This window comes from Saccopteryx bilineata, chromosome 11, assembly GCF_036850765.1.
Source record: "Saccopteryx bilineata isolate mSacBil1 chromosome 11, mSacBil1_pri_phased_curated, whole genome shotgun sequence".
Lineage (NCBI taxonomy): Eukaryota > Metazoa > Chordata > Mammalia > Chiroptera > Emballonuridae > Saccopteryx > Saccopteryx bilineata.
Genome location: NC_089500.1, coordinates 19,269,427 through 19,288,328, shown reverse-complemented (window position 1 = coordinate 19,288,328; position 18,902 = coordinate 19,269,427). Strand labels below are relative to the sequence as shown.

At 42.5% G+C, this 18,902-nt stretch overlaps 1 non-coding gene across 1 annotated transcript; it reads right to left on the bottom strand.

The window, feature by feature from the left end:
• Positions 1-18,616: 18,616 nt before the first annotated feature.
• Positions 18,617-18,692, bottom strand: TRNAN-GUU (transfer RNA asparagine (anticodon GUU)). The gene has a single exon. It is a non-coding gene; the product is annotated as a tRNA-Asn (tRNA).
• Between the last annotated feature and the right edge of the window lie 210 nt (positions 18,693-18,902).

Below are 18,902 nucleotides of genomic sequence, written 5' to 3'. Positions count from 1 at the left end.
AGCATCAACTCCCATATGTGCCTTGACCAGGCAAGCCCAGGGTTTCGAACCAGCGACCTCAGCATTTCCAGGTCGACGCTTTATCCACTGCGCCACCACAGGTCAGGCTATATATGTATTTTTAAAAGTAGTATATTTCTTCCATGTCAAAGGATTTTAAATTAGAGTGGAGGGGTCCTTAGTTCACTACTTTAATCTAATCATCTACATCTTTATAATTTTCTTCCCCTAAAGTTTCTATAAATGGGTTTTACTTTTATAATGAGGAAAAAAAAAGCTAGATTCCCCCAAAGATTGTGTTACTTCCCTTGTAAGCTATTAATCCCTCAGGGACATCACTTTTAGGTACTTCAGAAGGAAACCTAGCTATTATAATTCATAAAGTCTCCAGAGGCAATGCAGTGCAACTTAATTTCCTATATGGTGTTTTATCCATTTCATAATTGCATGGATAAATAATGTATGAAAATGAAATGGCAATTATTATCATTGTATCAGTGGAAATATTATCAGAGTCATTTGAATCCATTCAAGGCTGACAAGAATTTATTGTATATTGAAAAATTTTGCTTATCTAGTTATCTTTTGATATTTGGGCTCAGAATCTCCAAGCAGTTTCAGGGAACAAAAGTAAAATCAAACCCCTTCTGAAATAAACTGAGAATGAATTTACAAACACAACATGTGAGTCTTGCAAATATTTGTTTGCAAATGCAACATGTAGATATTGTGTAGGTATTCAGGATTCCTCAAGCACAGGGCTCATAAATAATACTCATTAGTTTAACAGCACCTACTGAATACCTGCTGCATGTTCGATATTGTTCTCATGGTGGGGATACAATGGATACAAGAAACAGACATAGTTCCTCTTTCTCATGGAACTAACACTCTACTGGGGGATATAGACACATAGGCAGACAATTATCATATGTTGTGCCAAATAATAGGATGAGATAAATCCAGGGAGCTCAGAGAGCACAGAGGAAGGAAGTTTCATTCAGTTTTGAGTATCAGGGAATAGGAGATTTTCACATAAAAAATTAATAAAGAAACTGATGAAAGAGCATTGAAGACAGGTGACAGGGCACGTCCCCTTCACTCCAGGCTCTGGCACGTTTGGTGGCCTCTGCTTGGTGTTCTGTAGCTGATCAGGGATGGGAACGTGTTTCAGCATCGGTTAGGCTGTTTTTCACACCATCACCTTCTTGGTAGCATTCTCCTCTTTGCCCCCTTTAGTGGGAGCAGAGGAAGACAAGTCATAGGAGAGGATAGAAGGGTTGGGTGTGGGTTCCCGTTGGGCTTCATGAGCTGAGCTGCCAGGCTGTACTCGTGGCCAAGGCCCAACTCACCCAGAACCCTTCTCCCTGTAAGTATCAGGTGTGCTCTCATTTAGAATTTACAGTCTTTATTTTATTTTAGAGTTTGGTTCTAGGCCTGTAATCCATGATATGTTTTTTTTTTTTTTTTTTTTTTTTGCATTTCTCTGAAGCTGGAAACAGGGAGAGACAGTCAGACAGACTCCCGCATGCGCCCGACCAGGATCCACCCGGCACGCCCACCATGGGGTGATGCTCTGCCCATCCTGGGCGTCGCCATGTTGCGACCAGAGCCACTCTAGCACCTGAGGCAGAGGCCACAGAGCCATCCCTAGCGCCCGGGCCATCTTTGCTCCAATGGAGCCTTGGCTGCGGGAGGGGAAGAGAGAGACAGAGAGGAAGGTGTGGCAGAGGGGTGGAGAAGCAAATGGGCGCTTCTCCTGTGTGCCCTGGCCGGGAATCGACCCGGGTCCTCCGCACGCTAGGCCGACGCTCTACCGCTGAGCCAACCGGCCAGGGCTCCCATTATATGTTTTAATTCATTACCCAGTTGGGCATGTCATCCTCAACAGTTATAAAAAGGCTTAAAAATTTTTTTTTTGGAATAGTTTTGCCTCATGAAGAAGCATCCTGCATTTATAGGAGAAGATACCATCCTACTCCATCCATCATGTAATTTCCCTGGATTTCTAACATCAAAATGCTACTTTCCTCTATACTCTTCTTGAGGTTCTTTCCTATTTAGTAACAAATAGAACATATCCATTACATCAACAAACCCTGGTGCAAGCAGTTGAATCTCACCTTATTTTCTGAGTTAGAGAAAATGCCTAATCATCTGGTTTACCTGACACTCAGCAGTGCCCTCAGGATATAAACAGAAAGGAAGATTCCTATCAAAGATGACATAGCTTCATCCCAGTAGCAATCACAATTTTAATCTCCAGGCCATCTGGGCTGTTATTATAAGTCCCTTTCTTGCCTTCTCTGTCCAGAAATTCCTCAATCCTGGTGGATTTTTCCTTATAGCTAATAATAACAGCTAACATTTATTGAGAGCTTACTGGTTTACAGGCATTTAACATACACTGGCTCATTTAATTCTCAGAAAATCCTATGAGATGAAGGGTAAGATCCCCATTTTATAGATGAGAAAACTGAGATGCAGGTCGTATTTTGAACTCAGACAGCCTGACTTCAGGGGCTGAGCTCTTCTCTTCTCTTCTACATGGAAATAACGAAGTCACCCAGTTCTCAAGATTGATTAGTCTTTGCTGTTCAGTGGTGATGAGCTCTGCTGAGAATCTCCCTTAATTTGGTTTTGACTGATTTGATTGTGTCAGGTAGGTGAGGATAGCAACTTTGATGCCTCTTCACTTCTATATATAATAAATGCTGCTGATTAGTAGTGGACACAGATATTTCCAAATCCTTTAAGCCCATGAAAAGCTAAATCCTTATATTATCCAGATGTCCATAGCCTCGAGGTCGAGGCATTTACTGTCAATACCAGGTATTTTCAGTCTGTCTTCCATGGGAACAGTGCCAGTACTTAGTGGAAACTTACCAGAACCCTGGCGGCACTAGTTGTTAAGATTGCGCATACACAATAGCCATTGCCCCATCTGAGATTTTCATCTCTTCATTCCACTCAGCAATTCTAGAGTTAACGATTGCTTATAAATATTTTAAAATTAGTGTTTTGGGTTTCTTTAGATATAGTCCTAGAAGTGGAATTTCTGGTTATAAGGCAGTTCCAGTTGTAATTTTTTGAGGACCCTCCACACTGTTTTCCACAGTGGTTGCATCAATCTGCATTCCCACCAACAGTGCACAAGGGTTCCCTTTTCTCCACATTCTGGCCAACACTTGTTATTTGTTGATTTATTGATGATAGTCATTCTGACAGATGTGTTCACTGCAGTATTATTTACCATAGCTCAAAATCTGGAAGCAACGCAAGTGCCCATCAATAAATGAGTGGATAAAAAAGCTGTGGTATATTTACAAAATGGAATACTACTCAGCCATAAAAAAGAATGAGATCTTACCTTTTGTGACAACATGAGTGGACCTACAGGGTATTATACTCAGTGGAATAAGTCAGACAGAGAAAGACAAATACCATAAGATTTCAGTTATATGTTGAATCTAATGAACAAAATAAACAAAATAGAAACAGACTCATAGATACGGAATGACAATTGACAGAGGGGAGGGGGGTTGGGAGGATGGGTGAAACAGTGAAAAGATTAAGGGGTACACATTGGTAGTTACAGAATAGTCACAGAGCTGTAGATTAGAGCTTAGGGAATATAGTCAGTAATATCATGATAACTATGTTTGAAGCCAGGTGGGTACTTGAAATATCGGGGGCACCACTCTGTAAAGTACATGATTTTCTAAACACTGTGCTGTACACCCAAAACTAATACAGAATAGTATTGAATGTAAACTGTAATTGAAAAACTTAAACAAGAGTTCATGTCGGACAGAGCAGAGGGCTTCCTGGACCCTGCTCTTGCCTTGTAGCCAGAGTTCATTGCCCGGAACCTCCATTAGTTTGTCTACACAGTGGAAAAAACAGTATTTGCTCAGTGTGGGCTGAGGGGAGGATCATGGGAAAGAAATGGCTGAAAACTCACTTTAGAAACTGAGAAATATTAGGTACAAACACCAGAGAGCATCACCATGTAGAGTTTTATTCTCAGCTAGGCAGGGGACAACAAATGACCTTTGAGTCCCGCAGGTATGCCTTAAAGAATGGTTAGGAGTGATAATTGCTTTCACAGGTGGAATTAGGTGTTAGATGTTTTTGTGATGTTACTAATGCTTTATATTTTAATTTCTTGGAGCGTATATACTTTTTTTTATGCCAGTTTCGTTCTCTTCTTTTTCTTCGAATTACACTCTCATTTTTGTTCATTCTTGAGTGTAAGCAAAGTGTGTGCCAGGTAGTTAAAAGTGTGTGGGTAGGAAATTGAAGGTTAAAATAGTTTTCCTATTTGTTAATTGAACATTGAGAAACAATGTAAAAATGAAAGAGCAGATTTAAAATGTATTTCAAAATTCTGTTTCCATCCTCAAACTTACCACTCTACTATTGACTCATTTTTAAATTCATATTCTGATCACCTTCTTTTCTATAGCATAGATGTTTACCAGTAAAATATGTTTACAAACATATTTTAATTATTTAATTACTTTCTTTGCTAACATTATTAACACCTTATCACTTTGCTTGAAATTTAAAAACTTTTAAAACAGAGAATTTATTAAGTTTGAACATTTCCTTTCTTTTTAAAAACAGCCTTACTGAGATAAATTTACCATCTGAAATATACACTTCAATGACTTTTAGTATATTCATAGTTTGCAGTCATCACCAAAAACATTTTCATCAACCCCAAAAGAACTCCATACCCTCTAGCAATAATTCTCCTTTTCTCCTCAACCCTGCTCCCCAGCTCTACACCCCACCCTCTAATTAGACAACCACTAATCTATGTTCTGTCTCTACATTTCCCTATTCTGGACGTTTCATGTAAATGGAATAATACAATACGTACTCTTTGGTGAATAATTTCTCTCACTTGAGATAATGTTTTCAAGGTTTCTATGACATCTCTTTGATAAGATAATATGTTTTGTCTTGGGGTAGCACCTGCACTTCATTGCTCTTTATGTGTTTCTGTATATTGCTTTACTAAATAGACCTTAAACTTTTAGGGACTCTTTTGACACCTGTGGTTTCATATGCCCAGAGCAGCACTGTCTTCTGCTAGGAAATGATCCTTCCAATCGTGGTTCTGGGGGAGCCCCCTAGGGGACCCTGATGCAGGTCCTTTATCCCAGTGTTCAGTCTGGGGATGGATACTTGACCCACCTGGCTTTCCTGGAATTTTAGGACTGGTATCCAAGACCTGGTGTCCCATGTGGCAGAGAGAGAGAGAGAGAGAGAGAGAGAGAGAGGGAGAGAGGGAGAGAAAGAAGGTGATCACATCTGCTGTTGTGTAGAAGAAGATGGTATGCAATAGAGCAGATTGAAGCACACAAAGCAGTGAGCCAAAGGGAAACCTGGCAGCATTCACATTTCCAGCTCCATTTATTTCTGAGGCCCAGCTGTGTTCCTGGCTCTCCCATGTTGTCTGAAAAGCACACTATTATACATTTCAACATATTCTGCAGCAGGTATTTAGATACGTGAATGATCACTGATTCTAAAGTATCTTGAGAGTGTTCAGAAGTGTGGTCAGCTGTCTCTGGGGACATGATTTTAATAGATAATCATGACCTAGATTGATATTAATATTTAGCATTGTGGACATTTTGTAGAAGTTGAAGATGTCTTCCAGGAGCAAATTCAAGTTCTCAGTTCACATTAATGATACAGCACCAGTTTTGTGAGTGTCTTTTTGTTCATTAGAAAACGCATTACATAGCACATGCCTCTGCGGAACACAATCAGATATTTTTCTCCACATTTCACTGGTTTCAATGAATAGATGTTCTTTTCCACTCTAATTTGCTTAGTATCATGAAATAAATAATTGGAAATAGAAGACAGAAAGACATTTCAGGCATGCAGAACATTTTTCTACTTTAAATGTATATTTTAGCATTTTGTGCAGGCACTGAGTACTGTACGTAGAAGACTGAAATGCAGAGTTAATCTATTATTATTTTATAATGTTACCTCTATTTTCGGTTTGAAGTAAAGGTTTGGGTCTTGACACCTTAAGACTTATGAGGCTATAAATATCCTTGTTTATTCAGGTGTGCATAAGAGACAAACTCTAAGAAAAAATCCTGACCCCTTTTACTACACTTTTTCTGCATGTGTGTGTGGCAGCATTTATAACAATTCTGCGTATTTGGTGGAGGTTCCTGGCCTTTTTTTACGCTGTTTTTTTCTCCCCCGTGTTCCATTTCACCCCTGTTTGCAGACCAACTTGAACATAAATTCTTTTTACTAAGTTATAAAATGGCTGCTTGGGCAAAACTCTGAAGGACAGAGATAAGAGAAAGAAGGAGGTTGGTCTAGGGAAGAGGGGTGGGGAAGAGAACAGGATGGGGCAAGGACAGGTAATGAGATCTGAGGCAGCTATCTGACGAGCCAGAGGGCATGTTCCCTGGGGCAGATGCAGACAGGTGCTGCTGGTCCCAGCAGGGAGAGGTCTGGGACCTGGGACCTGGGACCTTGAGCACTGAGTCTACATCGGGTGTAGGGTCCAGTCTTAGAGTCTGCAGTCACATGGAAGGTGCGGGGCTTCAGATGTTGAAGTTTCTCATTCAGGTAGAACGCAGACAGGGACCAAGTGGATTGATTGGGATGAGATAAGACTCAAGGACCGGAAGAGCCAGGCTGCAACCTTCCGACTTCCGACTTCCAACTTCCAAAGCTTCTCTGGGCCATGCTCATAACACTGGGTACTTACCAGGTCGTTTCCCTTGGAGCACCTCCAAGGGGGGGAGGGGTTGAGGCAGAACTTGCTGGGTTCTAAGCTCCAAACTCTGCTTCAACTCTAAACATTCCTTTTATCTGGTTTTTGGACAAGTGTGTGTGGGGTAATATAAGATTTGAGAGAGAAAATATAAAAAGGTAGAAATCTTCCCTCCAAAGGTACTTCGTTAGTCAGATGATACAAGGGGGCCAGAAACTGCTCTAATGGGAGTGATCTCATGTCTGAGAATGAATGCGCCTCCCCCATATTTCAAGGAAGTCACTTTGGCTGTCGATGGTCACTGATGTCATGGTGAGCCATGGAAGAGGTAGAGAAGGAAGTGCTTCCCCGGAAGAGACAGGTGAGTTTATAGGAAATGATGTAAGGAGGGATCACTGGTAGGTAAGTGCTCTTCAAGGAGAGCTCTTCATGTGATTTGAGCGTATTGCATTTATGTCATTTGATCACTATAGCATAATAGCAGCCAGAGGCCAGTGTCACATGAGGAAAATAAGCAACTCTGAGTCTTGCACATTGTCTCACAAGTGTTCAGGTCCTGGAGGACAGTTGTTTTATTTCACTCAGTTTGTGGTCATTAGGGGTTGCCAAGTGATAGACCTACAAAATAGGGTAAGGGACAAGGAAACAAATTTATTTTGACTTCAGACAAGGTATCAGACCCAAGTTTAATTAGTAACTTGATTCAAGTTGTTTCCACTCTGTGCTGATGAATGCATGGTGTTTGGGTGAGGAGGCAAGGGAACATTCCAGCAACTTCAGCCTCTTGCTGAGGTTCTGCAGGCCCCACCAACCTGAATGAGGTCTCACCCAGAGTGAAGGGACTCACACCACTGATTACACAGTGAACCCTGAAAGCCCAAGACCCCTAACTGCGGATGTCAGAGCACCACCGCGTAAGAGTTACTTGAATATGTCAAAATGCAAGTTCTTAGGCCTCACTTAAAAGTCACTAAATGAGAAGTCCTAGGGGTAGAGGCCAGGAATATACATTTACACTAAGTCCCAGGATAACTCTTAGGCTTTCTAACCTTCGAAAATCATTGCATTAAGGCTTGGAATGGCTCGGATATGAAGCTTTCAATCTGGAGTAATAGGATTCCACATTGCCCTCCATGGTGTTATCCCCGAATAACAAAGACTCAACAAATTGTACTGCAGGGGAATTACTGCATCTCAAGCATTGCGGTACTAATGGTGGGGGATGAATTTCAGAGTAAAAGCCTCCTGTGACCGCTCACCGGGAAAGGAGAAATCTTGAGACAGGGAAGAAAGATTAGAAATTAGAAGAGAAAAAAATGAAGGGAGACCATTTACAAATATTTTTAAGGGAGGAAAAGGAGTCAGAATACAGGACAGTGACAGGGGTTTCATAATAGCACCTGGAAATAGAAAACTTTGAGGAAGAAAGGATTGGCACTGTTCTGAAGTTGCAGAGAGTTGGGTGTTTGAAGAGTGACCACTGGGTTTTGACAATCAATGTCAAGCAAGTCACAATCTTTAAGAATATAGTTTAGCCTGATCAGGCAGTGGTGCAGTGGATAGAGCATTGTTCTAGGATGCAGAGGACCCAGATTTGAAACCCCGAGGTTGTCAGCTTGAGCATGAGATCATAGACATGACCTTGTGGTCCCTGGCTTAAACCCAAAGGTCATTGCCTTGAGCCCAAGGTCACTGGCTTGAACATAGGATCACTCGCTTTGCTGGAGCCCCCTGGTCAAAGCACATATGAGAAATCAATCAATGAACAACTAAGGTGCTGCAACAAAGAATTGATGTTTCTCATCTCTCTCTCTTCCCGTCTATCTGTCCCTATGTCTCTCTCTCTCTCTCTCACACACACACTCTCTCTCTGTCACAAAAGAAAAAGTATAGCTTATATTCACTGAAGGAAGTAGGTAGAATAAAATATCAAAAAACTGACCAGAGAATGGGGGTAATGAATGAAGACTTCTGTCTCAAGATGATTAGCAGTAAAGAAAAGGAGGTTAATATAGGGAAGGGCTTTTGTTTTGTTTGTTTTGTTTTAAATGGAAAAGCAAGAGTAGCATCCCAGCCCCAGCGCTGAGGGCCCTGGTCGTCTGTGAGCATGGGAGCGTTGCTGGGCCCCTTCCCACCAGCCTCAGCATTTTCTGTGGTGGCGGCGGTTGTTTTCTTTCTAATGGCAGCTGAAAGTATACTTACCATGTTAAATTAATTTTTTTCAGATATGACTTTTTCACCCTGGCTAAGTAGCTCACTTGGTTAGAGCATCAATGGACAAATTCACCAAGGTAGCAAGCTCGATCCCTGGTCAGGGCAGAAGAGAACCAATGAATGTATAGATAAATGGAACAACAGATTGGTGTTTCTCTCTCTCTCCTTTCCCCTCTCTCTAAAATCAATAAACCAATGTGAAAGAATAGAGTATTTTTCAGTTCATTTAGAACATGCAAGTCTAGTATTAGTAATCAAATGAAATATTTATATAATGGAGTTTCTTCTAATTCTGGATTCATCATGACATTACAATACCAACTAATTGTGATGTTTATAGTATTTTCCCAAAGTTAGAATTTTGCAAGTACTTAAAATTTAATTTATTTTTAGTGAGGAAAAGTGGGGGAGTGAAAGAGAGAGAGAGAGAGAGAGAGAGAGAGAGAGAGAGAGAGAGAGAGAGAGAACCATTGATCTGTTCCTGTGTGTGCCCTGACCGGGGATCCAACCAGCAACCTCTGCAGTTGGGGATGATGCTCTAACCAACCGAACTATCCGGCCAGGGCGAGTACTAAGTTATTGTCAGTGATTCTTTAATAAACTTACCATGTTAAATTTGAAGTTTTAACATTCACAACTAAATTATGTATGAACTATATGTTTGCTGTATTCCTAAATTTATATAACTTCTTTGAAAAACATAACTAATCTTTGGAAGCAGACTATAAAACTTAATAGATTTTTTGTTTTATCAGCTGAAATACTTTATCTTAGTTTTCCACTGCACACTCCTCATTTTTTGTTTATTTAACCTGCCAATTATTATTTTTTATTGTAAAGTAGATTTAAGTATTTGCTTTTTAAAATTTTTGGTGCCTTTTCAAATTGGCAAATCTTTAAAGTGTTTTCCCTCCTTGATTAAAAATGTCTGTGTATATTTAATCACATCAACTTTACCAAGTAAAACTAAGCCATATTGCTTTTGAACCATTTAGGAAAACTGAAAATTTAAAAATGTAACACTTTGGAGTGATGAACACATGGGAAATGATTTATTACATCTAGGTTATTGAAAGAAACTGCCTTAAAAAATTTATTGAAAGTTTTAGCTTTTTCTGAAAAGCAAGCGAGAAAGCAAATTATGTGGTAAGAAGTTACAAGGAGGAAAAAGAGTAGTTTGGCTTTCAAATAAAAAGTCTTTGCTACAATATGGAAGAAGAGAGTAAAAGCAAATTTGGGGTGTTCAGTAAGTTGTAGAAGGCTTGAGGGGAAGTGAGATTTACCTGCAAATAATAAACTAAAAAAAAAAACCCAATGAAATATACAGAAAATTTGACAGCATTAGATCAAGTTTAATGGATTGATCCATAAAATGGAGAGCTTGCTAGTGAATACTGCAAAATAGTATAGAGTAATATAAAGAAAGAGAGGAATTACAGTGTAATTTTTTTTCTTTTAAAATAACAGCGAGATCCTAGTCTTTAAAAGGGGGGAATGGTGGAGGGGACCAACAGCCCTGTGCCCTGGCTGACGTGTAATGAGAGAAGTTCAAGTTCATGTTGAAAATTTTGTGAAATATACTTGGCCAGTGGAAATGGAATTTGAACAACACTGTAAGTATATCAATCCAAATGAATTCTTTGTACAAATGAATTCTCCGTCATACAATTAAACAAACAAAAAAGGCACACATAGAGAAAATAAAGAAAAAACACAATTTGGGGAGCTGGATGGAGGAAAAGGAGCCCAAGGTGGGGGGCCAGGGTGCCCTAGGCTCCTTCCCTGAGAATGGAGAGGGGGAGGCAGTAGCTATTTACCGGGAGATTTGGAAGGGAGAATGTTAGATGACCTTGATTTCAGGAATGCAGGAGGAGGTAAAGCTTTCATCTTACTGAGATGGCGGAGAGGTTTGACTGGTGGTGTGAGAAAGGGACGAAGGCTTGTATGAGTGCCATGGAATGTGTGGCGGGGGACCAACAGGAAGCGATACGAACAGGTTCAGGTGTTTTTCAAAAAACTGCGGACAAGAGGGGAGGATGTGAAGTCAGTGGTGTGGGTAGAGGAGTAAGCACTGGGCTGTGTGGGCTCTTACCTTTAGAAAGTGCAGGCTCAGGGGCAGTGGGCTATCTGGAGCTGTCCCTCCCCCGCCCCTCAGCGCTGCTGTTTGTCTCTTGATTTGTGAAGTGGTTACTCTCACAGGCAGGTGCCCTGTCAGCCTACCTGGGCTCTGAGATTATCCCAGACTCTTGTTTTTTTTTTCTTCTGGATCCACTTTATCCTGCTAAAAGCACCTTCTAGAGACACAGTTGACATGATTTTGGCTTTATATACTGTCCCTTGGGATTTCCTCTGTGATCTTGGAAACAAAACAGAAGAACAAAGGAAAAGAAAGGTTGCCAGAAGAAAGGGTGGGGGTTTGGGGGGCTGGGTGAAAAAGTGAAGGGATTGAGAAGTACAGATTGGCAGTGACCACACATAGGGGCTGTAAAGGACAGCACAGAGAATATAATCGATGATGTTGTAATAATTGAGGAGCCCTGAGGAGCCACTGCGCCACCTCACCCGCAGGTGTTGTAAAATACCAAAAGCTACAGAATCGATATTAATATTTTAAGAGGCTTAAAGAACATTTTATTAATTTGGGTTAAGGTGTGCAGAGAAATTTTGTGATTAATCTCTGTACTATGTGATTGGCATAAAACCAGGATGGCCCTTGGCATTGTATTGTAAATGCAAAGGGAAGGAAAACATGGATTCCCAGACATTCCACCACACCTGTGGGGAAAGGGGTGAATGGCTAGCCAGGTGCAGGAAGAGAAAAGCCAAAATAAAGCTTTTCTTATAGTAATGAGCCATTTGCAGGCATTTGTCCCCACGGAAACTACCTCTCCCATGTGAATGCATATAGTTAATGTGTGTGACTCTGGACAAAGAGATGGTGGATAAACATTAGAAAATATAGGAATGTCTCTTAATATGTAAAGAGACATCTTTTTATCATTGTGTTGACTTGTAAATTTTGTTTTCTCCAAAATGATGTATGGCTTGCAAATTGAACCTGGTCTTATCATGTTAAAGGACATATGACTATAACCAATAGTGGTAAAGGGCTCCTAATTACAATTTTTGCTTCTATCCTTCCCACTTGCAAAACTATAAAAATTAAGTAGAACAAAGGACCGGCGCGCTCTCCCTCAGATTTCTGTCAGAGTTGCTGCCACTTGGCCAAGCTAGACAATAAAGCTTTCATGTGTAATCCACGGATTTAGTTTGTGTCTTCAATGTTTCAAGTCCTTCCGGATTAGGTTTAACAATAACTATGGACAGTGCCAGGCGGGTCCTGGAAATGTCGGGGGACCACTTTGGACAGTGTATGACTGTCTAACCACTGTGCTGTACACCTGAAACTAATAAAAATCATATTCAGTGTAAAAAAAAAAAGGAAAAGAAGAAAGAATCTCCACCCACCTACTCCTTATCAGAAAATTTCAGACTTATTACCACACATGCCCGAGGCAGTTTCCTGTTATCTGTCTTTGGAGGAGGGCTAAGAGTTCAGGGGGAGGGGCTTGGGGAAGGAGAGCTAACAGTTTAGGTGGTTTGTTTGCTTCCAATTTCCTTTCCTGATGAACTGGTGACTTGTCTCAGCAATCTTCCCACAAAGTCACCATGTCCTTAGCCCACGTTAACACATCCTGTCCCTAACCCCCTTCCTCATATCTCTTCTTCCTCTCAACCACCGGAAGTTCTTCAGGCTCCAGATGCAACTTTCACCCAGTTAACAGGATAGCTCTTTTGTTTGGTCCTTGGTTTGATTTAAGAAAATGAGGCAAGCATTTATGGAGAGGCTGTGAGCAGCCACTGGACCGCGTGCCAGTGCTGTGAGCAACTCACAGCTGAACAAGGAGACATGATGCACTGACAGAGGCCAGGCCTGGCGACAGGGGGGCAGCCAGGAGAGGGACACAGCATTGTGCAAGGCCTGGAGAGATTGCTTCCAGCTGGGAGTGCTTGGAACCAGTTCAGAGGAGGGTGACTTGTAACTGGGCTTGCAGGTTTTAAGGGACGAGGCAAGATTTTGACCAGATGCTTGGGAGAAATGGCCAGCTTTCGTGGTGGAGGAAACCTGGTGAGCAGAAGCAAGGGAGTGGGGGGGTGGGTGGGTAGGAAAGAGGAAACTGTGCCTGGGGCTTGTACTCCAACCCAGGCACAGTTTGGGTTGGAGTACAAGCCGTGTGAGGAAGGGTAGGGTACGGTAGGTTTGCTTGCTCTGCTTAGGTGTTTGGATTTTCGTCTGTGAGCAGTTCCAAAGCCTTTGAAGGCTGCTTGTATTCCATTGCAAAAGCTTTCTTGTTTATCTGCGTACTAGCAGTTAAGTCTGTGTTTCCTGGTTCCACCTGTTAAGAAGCGGAACCTGGAGCGTCTCTGGCCACCGTGCTACCATGCTTGAATGCTGTGCTCGCCACGAACCGCTTTTTATCTGGGTCCCGCTACTTTGCGTGGCTCTTCTTGATCGCCTTCCAACGCTATCTACACACAGCAGATTCATTTGCTTTGCTGCTTTTGAGAGCTCAAGATCACAGTTTTGCCAGTTTTAAGTTTTAATAAATATTCTCACCTTTTCATGGCTGTTTTTAGCAAGAATAATGCAATAAGCAGTAGATGACATTCTGAATATTGTTTATGTTAATGGCTGACATGGAAACATTAAGAATCACAGCAAGACTTGACTTGGGGGGGGTGAACACACAATACTGTGTACAGAGATGTGTTATAGAATTGGGCACTTGACACCTCAGTTATGCAGTTCAGTGTCACCCCAATAAATTCAAATAAGAAAAGGAACCACAGCAAAATCTGATTTCCTCAAAAGACTTTTGGTTCTAAAGTCACTTTAAATAAAAATTAACAAATAAGAAAATGATTTTGATTTATATCACTTTTGCTTAACTATCTTAATAATGGGAGTTTTAGAGGGTTCTTCTTGTGGCACTTAGTAGGTGCTCAATTAAATAGTGATTGTTCTGCTCTGGGAGAGGAGTTCATAGTTAGGTGGGAGGCACTAGGAGATTTTCTCCCCTGCTGGGTACAAGTTGTTTTTATTCCACATATAGTCCCAGTATTCCATAGTACAGTGTTATATTATTTATAATAAAAAAGAGCAAGCCATCTAAATGTTCAATCAAAGGGAACATTGATAAATCTAACACATCACTTGATAGATGCTTATTACTGAATTCAGTCATTACTGAAAAGGTGATTACTAAGGTCATTATGGAAAAATATTACGATGTAATGTTAAGGGGAGGAAAGAGGAATGTAAACTTACATATCATACCTGAGACTGAAACACTTTAAAAATGAGATGTGTCTATTATACAGACAGCCCCTCAGACAATGAAGCCTGGTTCTGGGGACAGGTCAAAGGGGCCCGCAGGAGGGGCTGACCAAATGCAGGATTGCAACTTAAATTTGAAGTTAAGTGAGCAATAAACATTTCCGAACATAAATCAATATGTTTTCAAAAGAAACCCACTTCAGGTAAACAGCGTTGCTTACCCACCACCTAGGCATCAAGAAAAACAAGTTTGCTTGTTAGCTACTCCCTTCTTCTTCACTTTCTTGTCTCCCCAAATACTTTCCATTTGGGTTGCTTTCTCTTAAATTGATGACACTCTTCACCATCAAATTAATGTTGTTTGAACACCTTCCTGAACACTTGGGCCCTCTGGATAGGCATGCTGCTGCCTGTGGCTTAGAGCTTTCTTAGAACCATGAATCGTATCTGCCTGGAGTTACTGGATGAATCCACCCGCGTTAGGACTTGGGGTGGCTGCCTCCTTCCCAGGGTGCCTGCAAATGGAATTCACAGTAACAGCTGATCAGCTGACTCTCACCAATGCAGAGTCTGGAAGGTAACTTAGGCAGATGAGGTGACACGTTTATGTTGAAGGACCCCTGGCGCATTGTCAGAAAGTTGCTTACATATTATGTGAAGATCCAGAATAAAATCCTGCTTAAAAAAAAAAAAGAGAGAGAGAAAGAAGTGGCCACCATTTCTTGGGTTTTGAGCACCTTGCTCTTAAATGGGTATGAGGGTCATTACGAGAGGTTTTTACTTTTACTTTCCTGAAGAAAGGAAGTTACTTCAGTGCTTTCCAGTATCCAGTGCTCAGCCCTATTTTCTTCTTACTCCTTATTATCTTCCTTTTGTCTTTTTAATGGGCTGTGCTTTCTCCACAAGGCCGCCCATCGGGGCTCTCAGCACAGAGTTCCAGTTTACTCAGCCTCTGTCCTTACTGTTCTCATCCAGTCTTTCCAGTCTTGGACAAGCAAACTCCTTCTCCATTCTCCTTCGTTCCTGCTCCTGCAGTAGTGGAGGTGACACATCACACTATCTGGAGATGTCCTGCCTGAGAAATCACTAAAAATCTGCTTATATAAGCTGATTTTTCCCTTCCTGCTTTCCCCATATACACCTCTTGGCTGATACCAGACTGGTCTGTCTCCACGTGTGTGCATCAGCAGACACACCCCGAAATGCTGTTCCTAAGCGATGCTGTCTCCTCTCAGAAGCAGGAAGCTGAGAGTAGGTTCATTCCTTACCGCCCTTTCTTCCGACCTTTCGCCTCCTGAGCCGGGAGCTCAAGGTTATCGGGCAGGGTGCAGACCTGGATGGCTCCCGAGATGATCTGGCTCAGCCTCCATTTTCTAGATGAAGAAACTGATGCCGTTATAGCATTGCTTGAGATTTCCTGAGTGACAGCTATGAGACAATATCCTAGATCATCCCCTGGCAGCCTTTATACTACGTCATTATGCTTCCTTGAGTTTCTCTCTTGACCCAGAAACTTCCAGGATGTTATGTAGAAAAAGCACAAGATTTTCTCTTGCCTTTGCCCACATGCCGTCATGCTGTCTTCCTCACACACCTTTTACAGACGACGAACTGGTCAGAAGAGAACTCCGAATCCTCCAATTCCTCTTTTTTTTTTTTTTTTTGCATTTTTAAAAATAAGCCATGCAAAGCATTTGTAGCTTGTAGTACTGTCATCAATTAGGATTAATTATGTACATATTTTACCCTCCCAACAGTGCCATAAGAACTGCCCAAAGGTAAGAATTGTTTGTGCCCTAATGCTGGCCCAGTGGTTGGCAATGGTAGATACTCCCTTGGGGTAGCGGCACCAATGAACAATGGGCCCATTGGAATAGCACCTTTGCCCCCTCCGGGAGTTGGGGGAGGGTTGCTGTAAATCAAAGTGTGGTGTGTCTCTGGGGACCAGGAGCTTTATGAGTTATGGGAAAATCTTTCTGTCTCCCTGGCTGAGCGGGCAGCGATAACATTAAAATGGCAACCTTGGCGCAGCTAGTGGTGATTTAGGAAGTACCTTCGTGTGGGCTCTTCATGAATAAATCAACTAAATTGCTGCCACTAGCCGGTCAGGCAGATCTGCCCCTCAGCAGAGCAGGCTTCTGTGTTCACCTGGCTGGGACGCAGCTTGCTGCTGAAAATTCCCCAGCATCAGCGTTCCTGTGCGGCTGTGGCCTCTCGTCACCAGGGTCGGCCTCCTTGAGGGCTTCCCTCACCCAGCTCAAGGAGGGCAGAAACAGCTCGCTGTGAGTCACTGCGGTTGTGGCGGCCAGGGCCAGCTGCCCCAACTCCAGGTCTTCCTTGCGTGTGGCTGATTTTTTTGGCTTGAATTGCTTCATTGGGTAAATTCTCTTTTAGGGGATTATTTCGGGGGTTATGGAGCTCAAAAGTGATGTCTCAACAAGGAACTGTGGGAAGTTCTGCTGATAAAAATGACTGAATTCTAGTTCATCTCGGAGAGTAAGTGGATTTTGGAAATGATTGACTCCATGTATTCTCCTCCCCATTTTAATACTCTTGCTTCTTTATCTAAGTCCCACAGGCCTGGGTCTCTGGATTTACAAGGTAGCACTGAATTGAGTGGAAATGCTGACTTATATCACTAACTTAATAGGTGGTGATATGTAAAGATTCTCCAAGCTTCTCCTTTCCCTCAGAATTTATTCAACAACAAGTATTTATTGAGTACTGAACATGCGTGAGGAGCCATAACAGGCTTTGGGAATATAAATATGATGTAGCCTCTGCTTTAAAGGGCTTTATAATCCAATAGGGGCAGCACAGATATCCACTGATGAAGGTATAGAGGGGAGAGACCTGTAATAGAGGCTAGGTCAAGGGCTCTGGGAACAGGAAGGAGAGAGAACATGTTGGCTTGGGGATGGCTTACTGGATTGGGACTTCACGAGTCAGGTTTCAGCAGAGGAGAGGGATGGGTACTCCAGACAGAGGGAGCAACACGGAGGAAGGACTTGCTGGGGCATGTCAGGCACCAGGACTGGCCATTCAGGTGTCCATTCATCCATGGGTAACTGCTGATCAATCCACGTGGCAGTGTCCGGGTGGACCACTGGGTCACGTGGGAACACATGGAGCTGTCTCAGTTAGGGTCTCTGTCTTTCAGGCCCTCAAAGTCAGACGGAGGGTGGGATTCCTGAGGGGAGAGTTGGGAGGTGATGCTGGGAGGCTGGGCTGACAGGTGGAGAGGCTCTGGCACTGGAATAAGGAGTTTGGCCTTTGGCTGGCAATGCCTCAGCGTATGGTGTCTCGACCAAAGACCCATCCACGAATGAAGGATGTTTAAGGTGCTTCTATATTTTGCTTTTATAAACACCATTGTAGTGGATAACTTTGTACATACATCATTTTGTGCACGTGAAAGCAGACCTTTGGGATCAGTTCCTAAAATGAATCCCTAGATCAAGGGGTGTGTGCATTAGTAATTTTGGTAAGTTCCCTTCCTTAGACGTTTATCAGTGTTCACTTACAGCAGCAGTATATGTGATGCGCTTTCCTCTATAGTCTGATTCTGATGGGTACACGCACACAGACACACATGTATGTACACTGTAACAAGAACAGTTTATCAGTGCACTTTCCAACAACTGTCACTCCTGTAGGAGTGACACAAATGGTCAAGTTCCAGCTCTCTCTGAAGGTACAAATGTGTGAGTTTGAGTTGGATGAAATTCTCTCTTGGACAGATCCGAGAATACCTCCTGTGTTTTACCTAAGTTCAGACTTCTGTCTCATGGGGACCCAGAGTGAAGCATTGTGGGAAGAGGCCATTGGACTCCAGGCTGTTTGACACAAACATTGGGAGTGTCCCCACATACAACTACTAAATGGCACTCTTAATAACTCACAGTGGGTAGATCATTAATGAAGTTTTAAAGTTTCCCTGATTCTTGTTTTCATATTTTCAGTGGTGCCACTTCGTGGGAAAATGATCTCTCATTTGTCCTAAACTTTTTTTTTTTTGTATTTTTCTGAAGTTGGAAACGGGGAGGCAGTCAGACAGACTCCTGCATGTGCCTGACCGGGATCCACCCGGCATGCCCACCAGGGGGCGATGCTCTGCCCATCTGGGGCATTGCTCTGTTGCAACTAGAGCCATTCTAGCGCCTGAGGCAGAGGCCATGGAGCCATCCTCAGCGCCCGGGCCAACTTTGCTCCAATGGAACCTTGGCTGCGGGAGGAGAAGAGAGAGACAGAGCGGTAGGAAAGGGGGAGGGGTGAAGAAGCAGATGGGTGCTTCTCCTGTGTGCCCTGGCTGGGAATCGAACCCGGGACTCCTGCACAACAGGCTGACACTCTACCACTGAGCCAACCGGCCAGGGCCTGTCCTAAATTTTTAATCTTGATGTATGCAGATGTGCACGCCTATTTAATCAGCCTGCCACATCTATAAAAGGTTATAAATATCGTCATCTTCACACGATAGTAGAAAACTAGCAGCATGTGATTGCTTGGATAAGTTATAAGAATGTCAAATGGAAATCTGTGACTTTCGGCAACTCCTCCTCCCCCACATACACATCTAAGTGGAAG